The sequence below is a fragment of the Odontomachus brunneus genome, unplaced genomic scaffold (genome assembly GCF_010583005.1).
Source record: "Odontomachus brunneus isolate Ranch 3 - 2012 unplaced genomic scaffold, Obru_v1 Obru_scaffold_041, whole genome shotgun sequence".
In the NCBI taxonomy this organism is placed as follows: Eukaryota; Metazoa; Arthropoda; class Insecta; order Hymenoptera; family Formicidae; genus Odontomachus; species Odontomachus brunneus.
The window spans coordinates 753,988-766,986 of record NW_022639491.1 but is presented as its reverse complement, the minus strand read 5'-3'; the positions used below and the strand labels follow the sequence as shown (position 1 = coordinate 766,986).

The 12,999-nt window shown below is 40.1% G+C and overlaps 1 long non-coding RNA gene across 3 annotated transcripts; it reads left to right on the top strand.

Annotated features, from left to right (window-relative positions):
- Nucleotides 1-200: 200 nt before the first annotated feature.
- Nucleotides 201-2,312, top strand: LOC116844450. Of its 3 annotated transcripts, none has more exons than XR_004378085.1 (3): nt 201-335; nt 594-832; nt 1,415-2,312. It is a non-coding gene; the product is annotated as an uncharacterized LOC116844450 (long non-coding RNA). The 3 variants fall into 3 exon arrangements; XR_004378086.1 differs by having other exon boundaries at nt 594-1,540; nt 1,663-2,312; XR_004378084.1 differs by having other exon boundaries at nt 594-2,312.
- The last annotated feature ends 10,687 nt before the right edge of the window (nt 2,313-12,999 follow it).

The window sequence follows — 12,999 nt, the reverse complement described above, 5'->3', positions numbered from 1 at the left end:
CGTACGCCGTAGCAATAAGAAATTGACCAATCATACTGAAGTTTTACAAGAATAATCGATTGTGATTAGTCAATTTCTTACTGCTACGGCGTACGATGCTCTATTGTAAATGGCCTTTTAGGCTGCGTTCCGAAATTCACTGCTAATACTGAAATTCTATAATATACGTAACATAAACTATAGATTTTTAGTACTGGCAGTGCATTTCGGAACGCAGCTTTAATAAGCAGACAATAGTTACCAGCGGTTAACGAATAGAAAACACATTGAGAAATGCGTTAAAGAAGAAATCGGCAATCTGCCATTATCTCGCTGTAGCCTTTCATTTATCACCGGTAATTGAATATCAATCATATATTCTTTATTGAATCTATATAATTTTCTAAAAAGTTTATCTTCGTAAAACTCAATAGGATCTTCCCTGTCACGAGTGTCTTTTTAGTATAATCACCATTGAAGATCATTTTCTACATTTTCACTTCCAAATTTATAGTTTGAGTCATTTAGCAATTCGTTATCTATTTTAATTATATAATATAATGGAGTAATTAGTAACAGTATTCCACACATGCACAAAACTGATATTTTTGTAGGTTATGTTACCGCATCTGCTAATAAGTTTGGAGTCACTACCTCAAGAAAGCTCGCAACTTCCCTTGAAAATACTGGAGATAAGGCTGCCAATAAGGCTCTTTGTTTAATCAAGGAGAATCAATGAAATACAGTTTAGCTAATAAAGAGTCCTTATTCTTTAAGGTAGATCTATGAATGCGGATACAAGGGTCTGCATCTGAATGGAAACATTTTACAGAGAGCCGTGAAATAGGCATAGGTATTTGACATGTCTTGACTAAAATATAGTAGTATAGCACTTTCTGTGATATCTATAACTTCATGTGTTTTGTCTTGTAAATGTTGTATTATATTTTATCAGGGAAAATTTTTACATTGTTTCCAAGGAAACCACAAAACTAGATTATATTATCATGATTTTTATATTTTTATTACAATTATATATATATTATATCAGATTATCGTATTGTTTATATTATTCCCAAAGCGACTATAGAGATAGAATTTATAATGAGGTCTCCAAAATTATCGTTTTTATTTCTAATTCTCTTTTCAATCTGTCTTAAATTAGGGACATTTAATAATAGAAATCCAATGTTTTACTACTTTGTTTTCTCTTTTATATTAGGAGATTTTGCAATATTTTTCTTTTCAGTCTGTGAAACAGTTTTGTCATAAGATTGGCTGCAAGAGTATTCGAATGGATTTCCAAATGATATCTTTGACTGTAGTTCTTAATTTCTTTTCTAATAGTGGAAATTTTGTCTTATTAGCGTGAATTTTGTCTTATTAGCGTGATTTTGTTTTATTAACTCTATGTACTAATGTACTATATTTTCAGCCATTTCTATATGTTTATGAGATTTCTTTTTCTAAGAGATGGAATGCTATAATAAGATCATCATGAAAATCTAGAACAGCAGTATCATTCGCTATGGCATCACAGTTAGAATGTCAGGAGTTGTTGGTAAGCTATATACAATAGGTAGAGTATTGGACCAAGTACATGAGACTCCAGAATGTATTTCATATAGTGTTGTAACTACTTCCTCGTGCTTTACTAGAAACATTCTATATTCTAATTTATAGATCTATCTTGAAGAATAAGGACTCTTTATTAGCTAAATTATATTTCATCGATTCTCCTTAATCAAACAAAAAGCCTTATTGGCTCTTATATGATTTGAGGATGTTGTAGAAATTTTGTGGTAGGCTTATCTTAATTTTATATAGAAGACCATTATGCCAGATTCTGTCAAAGACCTGAGAGATGTCGAGAAATGCTACAGAACATCATCTTTTAGCATCTTTATTTATTTTGCTACCTAATCTATTTGCACTTTGCCTATTGTCGCATATTTCTGGCGGAAACCAAATTAATGTTTAGGTATCAGTTCCTTATTTTCAATTATAGGTAACAGTTGTTTCATTAAGGTCTCAAATATTTTCGAAGCTGTTAGTAATAAACTTATTTCTGTATATTATGCTTATGAGTCGTCTACAGGCTTCTCTGGTTTTAGTATCATGATAATGTAGGCCACTAGGTACTCTGAAAAGATCGTTTGAGATACATATATTTAATACCTTAGGTTATTTATCTATCGAAATGATGCCTTCCATATTGCGTTCTTATTGCGTGTCTGCTATGTCATATAAGTGTTCTTTGTGTAATACAAATCATTCTTTAAATAGTTGCTCGGAATTTTTAAATAAAACCGCGCTTCAGTGTTTTGAGTTAATGAAGAAGTAGAAACATTGCATCAATTGCTTCAATCCATATCATTCGGTTGATTGTAAAAATCCGCACTTTAGTCACACACATATACACAAACCTATAATAAGAAACATCATATCTTGCATTATTTTTCACAAAATTCGAAAATCGCACAGCAACTGCTTATTATGATAGTAAAAGAGGTCTATGTCGTTGAAATTTTTCTTCCTATAATTTCTTCTTGTAATTTTACTTGTCACACTCACGTTGGGCTTTTGGATCTTTTTCGCGAACAGGTAACTCTACGTTAAAACGCGATTTGCTTATAATAATTATTATTTTTGCTTATAATCATTTTTATTATTGCTTATTATAATAATAATTATTACAATTATTGCAATTATTATTATAATAGTAGAAGAGTTTTTGTGATTGAAATTTTTTTCCTATATACTTATAATCTCACTTGTCAATTATGAATCAATTTTTTAAGGCTTATTTCTAGAGAGCGCGCAGCACTTTCATACGTTAATATGGCTTGCAACGATGATTGCTTATGATAACAGAAAAGTCTCTTGTTACTACTCTGTTAGCTACTTTGACTATAGATTAGATTCTTGGTCACTGTTATAATGTAATTTTTGTTTAGTCCATCTAAATGTATCTATGTATGCCAAGCACATACACGAGGATGTTTTAAACAGATTATTGTCTTTTTTCTGCAAATTGATATTATGGTGACTATATATTATAAATGCGTTTACATAATGAGTGTAAGAACATGTGGTAAAACATGAAGTTACACTGTTTAGAATATTTTTATGATTTAAAACCGTATAATTTTTTGTGTTAAGATTATTATGCCGGTCTATACGGATAAATACTACTACTACAAACATTCAAGTACGTGTTAAATACTGGTCTGGTTATTAGTTTCGTGACACTATCAACAAATTTTTCGCGCCGGGCGAATAAAATCGACGACAGTCAATCTTCATATTTAAGCGCTATATGCAGTGCTAAATAAACGATAGAGCAGACCAGACTTCCGGTTCTTATCGTCCAGCGTCATTCGATCGTGCGAAATCAGCGATTCAGCGACTCGGAGTTCAAGCTTCGGACTTCCGACGGATTTCGCGTAGCCGGAATGGACGTTCTCGTTTTCTTTTGAAAAATCTCCACCTTCTTCGGCAAATCGGCACGGTGAACCCGATTATACTATTATGCGCCTATCTTTCTCTTCCTCCTTGGAAATCGCAAAGTCCGACGGGATACGCCCGTCGGCAACGAGCAGCGCGAGAAATAATTAATTTTGCAACTATGACGCACGCTCGCGCTTCGCGGCAACACGTACACACGTGTATGCAAGCGAACACGCACTCACGCACGCATCCACGAGACGCATGGCAGGAGTGGTTATCACGGGGCTGTGATTGGTATTGCCCTATGACCTCCGCCAAGGCACGGCTCCGCCTCTCACTTACGCACCGACACGCACGCATTAAAAGCGGGCCTCCTTTGCGTATGTAAGCGAGCGAGCAAGTGAGCCGCTCATGCCTGCCTCGTCGCGTCGTTGCAGCATCGCGATGGCGTCCGCGTTTTTCGCGAGCATCGGGGATACCAATAGAGAGCCCGAGGGGAAGAACTTTGTAGAGAACGCGCCGCGCTCCCGACGTCACGAGCGTTCCAGAGAAAGATTCATTCCCGATGCGTTTGCCATCACTGCTCGTCCGGAAAATCGTCTGTCGCATACCGTATTTTTTTATGTAACGTAACATACATCATATTTGTTTATGTAGACATAAAATGGAAAATTATTGTCAGGCTTTCGTGAGGAATCGGTGGATAATACACGCGTGACTCTGCTAGCGAACGTGTCAATTCTTTCGATATCGTTGAGTTGTATATGTCTCACAGTAAACTCGAAAATTTATTTCGAGTTTAGGTTTTCGCATTTCGTATTTTTAATTTTCTTTAATGCGACGTATACATATTTGAAATTGCTCATAAGAAAAGTGAGACCAGAAGGGTTAACTTCACCCTAAGCAAGGTTACGTCCTGAGAAGAAGCGTGAACGGACGTGATATCGATTAGATTCTCTTAGATTTTTATGAAAAATTTCTCCCTATAGACGATAAGATTGTGTATTCTACACGGGAAAAATATAGTTCTTTTTTTTATGTAAATTCCTTTTTTTCTTTAAAAGACCGTTTTCTACGTCGCGACCATCTCGACGACAAGTGACTGCAGGAATTATTAGCGTTCCAGCACTTGCCACTGGTGTTGGTTCTCTTCCATCGACCCCGTTAATTAAGCCAGGCTAAGAGTCTCGGTGGACTCTAAACGAGCTACGACAATCGCTCGATTTGGCATTCTGATTCTCGCATGATTCACAGCGCGCTTATAGCCACCGAGGGCCTTAATTGAGGGCGCCGCGATGAAAATTGCGTTCCTTGTGTATTAGTCCGTTATTCGAGTTACTCCGTCCACTCGGTCGGATCACATTCTTTCGCGGAATTGGAAAAATTACTTTTTCAAAGTGATTCATTATCATATTATATGTGGATATATTCTATATCCACATAAAAAAATTACACGTAAAAAAATTACACGTAAAAAAATGATTTAGTAATATCAGCTAAACCGCGGTAGCTGACTCAAACTTAGTCAAAAGGCTAATCGTTTAGCTGTTACTTAAGAATTGGCTATGACAGCTAAGATGCATTCGCTATGAAATACAAATATATTAGGTGACATTAAAATTGCACATTATTTCTAGTAGCTAAGAAAATGGCAGTTATTCCTAAATTTCTTATCGTATGTATATTAAAGAAGTTTGCCGTACAGCTACAATCATTTGTTACAGTTCTTTATTTCTAGGAGCTAATATTTCTCGCTGTAGCGCCTAAGTTTAACAGTGAATAAATTTAGCTTTGGTAGTATCGACATTAGCTGTTGTTATTTCAGTGACACATCTTATCTGCTATAGCTATTTTTTAACTTTGGAAGCTAGTTCTTTTTTTGCGTTTTTCTTTTTTTACAAAGTAACGGTGATAATAACGACTGTTCGTTACTGATAGTAAAAAAATATAATGGTATTATCGTGATTGTTACTAATAGAAAGGATAGAAAGAAAAACGCTTATGAAGTCGTTACTGAAAAAAGTAAGTAATGGTGATAGCGTTACAAGTAACGTGTCACTTCCCAATCCAATTCTCGCGTTTCCGATGACGACACGTTTGAACAGACCGGTTCATCCGCCATCGAGTGCTCATCGCGACTTGAACTTAAAGATCTGAAGAGAAGAGAAGAATCGAGGCCTTGGAAATCGAAATTCTTCCGTGCGAAAAATCGACAGACGCGGTGCTTCGCCGTTATACAATAACTCGAAGCTCCCGACGCGTCGCTGCGTCTAACAGAGCGCATCTAATGTAACGCGATGCAACATCCATCATATTGTCGGGAGAGCGTTCCGTTAGGAAGCCGCCGCGGAATTTCGTGAAAAATGACTTTGGCGAGCGCGCACGAGAGATTTGGATGTGACTCGCTCGTACTTAAAGGGTTAATCGAGGTCGGCGCAATCGATTCGTGCAATTTATTTCTTGAGAGTTACGCAACGGAGCCCTCGGTCGGGCATCATCCTCTCCTCCCCCCGCCGATGCGCTTTTCGCTCACGATCGATGGAGAGAATCGAACACGTGCTACGCCCTCCATCATGCGCGTCTTCAGATGGGGGCGGCAGGGAGGAAGGCACGGGAGAGGGAGGGGATTATCGTTTTTCTTGGTGCAACATCGCGGATATTAACTTACCGCATCGGCTATAATTTGCGATCGCTCCGTTACCGGTGATGATTATGTTGCGAAGCCGGCGAGCGGCTTTGGAAATTCGCGTCGTTTACGATCGCGCGCGACCGCCGATGATCTTTCCGACGCAAGCGCTATTCTGCGCACTCCTCGCGCACTCTTCGCGCGCGCGCTTATTTCCGTTTCATCGTTTGCAGCGGCTTGCGAAATCGCGCGGTCTTATTATCGCGATACGTCTCATCTAGGACAACAACATCCGGCCTCTTTCGTGGCGCTCGTAGAAGATCGAACGGATAATCGGACGTTCCTTCCTAGTTGAAATTTTGCATTGACGATAAATTCTGCAAATTCCGTCGAATTTGTTGCGAAGACAGAGATAGAAATAGCGTGTTAAAAATAGAATTTGAATTCTGTGCAACAATAAGACTAAACAGAAATGATATAAGAAGGCGGAACTTTCGGCACCCAAGAACTGTTATTAGAGTCAGAATCGATATATAATTTACAGTACGGAGAGAATTTTATAGTAAAACGTAGAATTTTGTAACAGAGGAATAGATTGACATTCTGCACTATGATTGTCTGTTTTTTAAATTCATATGTACTATTTATATTTTAGGGATTGAAATATGCTATTAAAAACATTTGTTATGTTTCCAGCGAAACATGGTAAAATTCTAATCAAATTTTCTGTATTTCTTAGCAAGGTAGACCTTATTGACAATCTGTTACTGTACTATTATTGGCATGAACATAGCAAAATTGAAAAGAATTTATATGAGAAAGAAAAAACTATAATGTTCTTTCCGCGTAGATTCTAAATTTCAATTTGAGTCACGTAAATAATCAAGAAACGAATACAAGATTTACGATAAGCTGTCTGGATCGATTAATCCATTTCTCCATGTCGTGATTAATGCAAAAGGAATATGTCTATGAAGGAGGCATGCTCTTTAAACATGCGACATGAGATGGATCGGCGAACGGCCGAGCAAATGGACGCTCCGACGAACTTGCGCGAGCCCGAGGAGAATCGGCACGTGGGTGGCAAAACGGCAATTGAAACATAACAAACGCACATTACTCCATCAAGAAACGGAAGACAGCGGCCGCGCTTCCCCGCTGGACTTCCTCCCTTCGGTCCCTTTGATCCCTGCGCGACGATGCGCCGTCGTCGATCATTGAATCCTTAACGAACGAAACTTTTGAAAAGATAGATGAAAAACCTAAATGCAGGAATTAGAGTTCATCGTCATCAAGTTGTCGAGCGCGTGGCTACACGTTTTCGAAACTTCCCGCGAAAATACGTCAACACGGCCTGCCCGTCACGACTGTATGTTCGATTGGACGAGATGCACCGTGTAATCGTTGTTTTCAGAATTCCTTATCTCAAGGCGATTAGACTAGATACGTAAAAACAGTTGTTTACTTCGCGTCTCGGTGATGCAATACTGGGTCACGCCACGCCACGCCAACAATACTCCGTTACAAGTGACGAACGTGATCGCGATCCGTGAATTCCTAGAAGAGATCTAGATCCACACAGATTCTCGTTCTCGCGTTAAGCGGAATCCATATCAAATCGTCCGGATCGCGACGAATCGCGAGGTCCGTAAATCGCTCTGTGAATCGAACGAATCCCCTGACTACGCGCGCCCTTTCAGACTTTATTTCTCTCTACGCCCGTAATTAGATCACAAGGAAACTATTATGAAACTATCGGCCTCGATTTGTGTATGTAATTCTAGAATATAATTCTTTGGCAAATGTTCTGACAGCAGACCATTATCAGCACTGTTGTCTGTATTATGTGTATACACGAAAAAAATGCTGTTGTATCAATAGAATTGGAGAACACCAAATGTCAATCCTCTTGACGCAATAGCCATATTATAGAAATTAATACTCGAGTTATTAAAGTATAGTATCAATTTGTGATGATATATTAATTTCAATGAATCAAGAAAATTTATTCCAATAATGTCATTGTCGAATTTTATTTATACAACAGCATTCCCCCCTTTTTCTGCACGTGATGTCTATTTTCTCCATTCCCCAGGCTCCGAGAATCGACTAATTGTTTTCCATTTTTCATCGTGATTTTTGAAAGTTCTGTTTGGTATTCCGCGACATTGTCGGCCAAACGCGGTCAGTCCTGAACGGCATCGCCTCGACTCATCTTTCGTCAAATTCAGCCTGGCAGGTTTCGGAGGGGGACGCGGGAAAGAGAATCGCGAAGGGTACGAAGTGAGCGCGAATGCATCACGCGCGGGGAAACGAATATCGGGCGAATTGTGGGGCGCAGTGGCGGTTTCATTCATTCATGGGGAAATTCATTGACTCGCAGTGGCCTCGATTGTATTTTGTCGGACGCACCGGCGAGTCTCTATTCCGCGCGCGCACGCAAGAGAGAAAGAGAGAGAATTCCAGGGAATTCATTATCTCCCGCTCTTCTCTTCGCCGGCACGAGGGAAAGGGGGCGGGAGAGAGGAGAGGAGAGGAGAGAACGGTCGCGAAGCGTGCACTGGGAGCGCCCTGGCCGTTAGAATTATATCGGCGAGGAGGAGCCCTCCGCCGCGAGATATAATAAGGTCAGACAGCAGGTTATCATCGGGGTGACCGGGCATCTCTCTTTCTCTTTCTCTCTGTCTTGCTCTTTCTCTTCTCGCGAGGGAAACGATAAAACGAAATATATGCATACCGAACGCGGCCGTTCTCTCGCTGGAGCTGCTCCAAATCTCCGCCGCGAACTCCTGTTCTCGCCCCGTTTTTCCATTCTCTCCTCAGTCCTCGGCCGTTTTCCACGCTGATTCCTGAAATCTTGCGGCTCTCGACTTTCGTAAATGTTGCCCCTCCTCGGCAAATTAAGCTTCAATTCGGCGTTGTCGCATGCTTTGACATTTTTGTGCGCGTTATTTTTTCTTTCAGACGCGCTTCTGTTACATTATTTCGCTTAGAGATAGAAATCGTTTGCGGAAGTAGTGGGTCGTTTCATGAATGTGCACGCGCGAAACGTTATCCGACGAAATGTATTTCACCCGGTTGCAAGAAGAAGAAATATAAGTATCGAAGAGAGCGAGCACGCGCGCCGGACGAAACGAGACGTTATCTCGCTATGATAACGATTGCAATGAGGATTCTGAATGAAGCGTTCTGTTCGACGTGGCGTACAGATCGTCGGCTGTACGCGGGCCCCTTAGTATTAAAACCTGCCGCGCGTGCCTAATCGGAGCGGATCCTCCGTATTTCCGCAGTCAATCATTCTTCACATTTGCTCGAATGGCGAGATCGGGAAACTCGCAGACGAACGTAGACGGCGTTTTTTCGTTCGACGAATCAGGAATCACAAACTTCCCCCTTTCCCTCCTTGTATTTAATAAAAAATAATTGAACCATAATTCATGAAGAAATTTAATCTCATAATTAAGACAAATATTAAACCTCACAATTAATAAAAAATGTCTGAATACAATAATAATAATAATGCTTTACATATCGCAAAAATAAAATCTGATTAAGTATACTGGTATAATTAATTGAGTCCTTTGAGTGTAGACAAGTGTAGATGAACGCGCCTGTGCTGGGATTCTGCAATTCATTATTGAAGTTAATGACAGTTTCGTTATCATTGCGCAGCTTTTGTATATCGTAAAAAAATTGCACAACGATAACAAAACTGTCATTAAATTCAATAACAAGTTACAGAATCCCTGATATCGTGTGCTTATCTACACTAGTCTACACCGAAAAAGAACTAAATTAATGAACCAGTGTACACTGAGATATCGCCGAAAGCCACTTCGACGATTAAGGTTCTCAGCAACTCCATGTGGAATCCTGGTGAAAATTGAAATTGGAGAGTAAATAAAGTGTAAACGAAGAGTGACGAAGAAAATGTAAGTGAAGCACTTACAAAACGTAAATTGAAACAGCACATTTGTGCTATTTTGAAATTTTCCTGAACAGCGGGTACGCTTGCTTTACGTTCCGATGTTTCAATTTACGCTTTGTAAGCGCTTTACTTACACTTCCACTTTACTCCGCTTTACTCACTCTTCGTTTACACTTTATTTACTCTCCAATTTCAATTTTCACCAGAGAAAGGACACGCGCGTCCTGGTGTCGCGATAGTTCACTCTCGCGAGGTAACAAGCGCGCACCTACTGCTTGGGAGAGATAAAGGGGGTGAATAGGGAAGGAGGGAAATAGAGAGAGAACGGAGTGATTAATTTCGTTCGAAGTGGGATGCTCCAAGCATGATAAGTACCGCGCAACTGTCAACGTGTTCTCTTAGAAGAAACGCTTTGTTTACGGGGCCCGGGGAGAAGCGTGGCTTTTGGCAGCACGCCAGCGGTGCACGACGATGCATTGTATTGCCGCGGAGGCTACCGGCGATCCTTTTTAAGGCCGCGAATCGAATCCGCCATTTTTGTCTTTCCGTGCATGCGCTCCGGCGTGAGGCCACAAGTCCTGTCCACTCGTGATTTATCTGGGATTTATGTATGCATTTCTGCGAGAAATCGTGAAAGGACGAGCCTCTCATTCGTGGAAACGGCGCTTCTAGGATCGGTGGCCGTCCACGGAAGCTCGATTTGCCTTGATTTGTCGTCGTTCCAGCCATAAATATGTAGCACGTCACCTTGTTTGTTATCCGTTTCCCGCATGTCACGAATAGGACAGGTATTTCTCATCTCTCAATGATTTCCGAACTTGAGTTTGAAATATGCGTGAAATATGCTTCTCTCGACATAAGGATAAATGAAGAAAAAAGAAATGAACACAGATTAACATAATAGTTTTCACACGTAAAATTACCTTTCTAGAGTATATATATAATAATATGAAAAATTCCAAAAGTTTTACTTATTATTATTAATGTTTTACTAATATTATTAAGGCTCCTGGGAAGTCGCATCATCCATCTCTTTTTAATGACGTCAGAAGCGAGAAAACGCATGCTAAAAATTCCTGCAAAATACGTCGAGATAAACAGATATATCCACAAAACGACATTTGCGATCGATTAAGTACAAAATACTAAAGTACTCCGTACACTTTCCTTTTGTTCTAACAATCAACAGATAATTATAAAATAAATGTGACGTGCAATCGTTTTTTCTAACCTAATTTCCTCATTATCTTGTCATATTAATTTTCCGATTATCTATTGATTTTTAGAACAAAAGGAAAGTGTACGGAGTATTTTAGAGGTGTACTTAATCGATCGGAAATGTCGTTTTGTGGATATATCTGTTTATCTCGACGTATTTTGTAGGAATTTTTAGCATGCGTTTTCTCGCTTCTGACGTCATTAAAAAGAGATGATGCGACTCCCCAGGAGCCTTAAGTTTTACTTATTATTTATAATGTTTTATATATATCGAGTATTATTACATAAAGTTATGATAAACGTATAAAAGAATTAATGTTAATCCTTTACGTACAATCATATTTTTTGAATCATACAATACATTTTGAATCTGTCAGACCCGAACAACTTTGAATTATTATGATTTCGTTGGAAACCGTTATTGTTGGAGAAAACTGCACAATTTTTCCCTGAGATATAGAAAAGCCTAGATAAAAAAAGCAATATGGTTGGCTCACACATAGATCTGATTGTGCCAACCAGATCTTTAATTTCGAGTAAGTAAAGTATATGATAGTAGCGCAATAAAATCAAAATCTGCAAACAGATTTGTGCTATTTTGAAATTCTCCCGCACTCTACGAAAATTAGTAAGCGATCGAATATTCGTTCGGGTCTCACAGACCCAACATTGTGTACAGAGAATTAAAATCCTCGGAGGATGTCAATAAAGGTATGTAATACCGGTTGTGTACGTTTGGTATTTGTCGATATTGATCTAACATTGGTTGTATAGAAAGAAAAGAAAACGATATGCATTGATATTTATCGATATCGATCTGATACAGATAGCAAACAAGAAAAGAAAACGAAGTCATTGGACGCGAGGCGGCAGCGTCGCGGAGAGACGCGCGTGAGAGATACTGTCCTGAAATAGGAACCGTTGTTGTCCGCTTTCATCGGCGCGCGTCGCGCCAGGGTGGACGTCCGTGTCTCGCCGAGGAGGCGAGAATTTCGCGGAGCGCCAAAGAAGCCGGACGTTCCTCGGCTTCTTTTTCGAATACCTCGAAGGCACGCATCCCGTTCGCGTCCCCTTTCGCGTTACCCGCCTGTCCCTTCGGTTCCCGGCGAGAGGCGCGCGCTCACCGTGCCCGAGGTGCATTCCTGCACGAGCGTATTTCAATATAAACAATTGGCGAGTGATTTTTTCCTAGGCCCGCGCGAGTGATTTCTAGCCGACGTGACGGCGATGCTTCTGTCTGCGATCGCGACCCCGTCGGCCTTTCGGCCGGAGGCACTTCACGATCCGTTTCTCTCTCTCTCTCTCTCTCTCTCTCTTTCCTTCTCTTCGTCTTCCTCTTCGTCTCTCATCTTTCTCGTTGTGCTTTTTTTCCCGACGCTTCTCTCGCTTTCTTCTCCTCTGCCTTCCGCGTCGTCGAACTCCGCTCGATCTTTTCCTTCCTCTTTCTGCTTGTTCTTTTCGGTTTCAAAAATATCAGAAAAAAAGAGGGAGAAAGAAAATGAATTCATTTCATATATCGAAAATAATTAGGAAAATTGCAGATCAAGTCGAAATATGCGAAGAAAGTTATATAGGGTCGCAACAGGGGATCACACTGACGTGAGGGTTGGAATAATCAGAACACCAGTCGCGCGTACTTTGTAACGTGATATTTTCTTATTATAACATCTGCAAAAAAGACCAGTCGCGTTACATCTACAACTCGTACATACCGCCGCTTATGCGTCTCGACATTGGTTACATCGTCAGTAATGCTTTTATTACTCATCGTAGCGGTGAGCTACGCGCGTCGCTACGA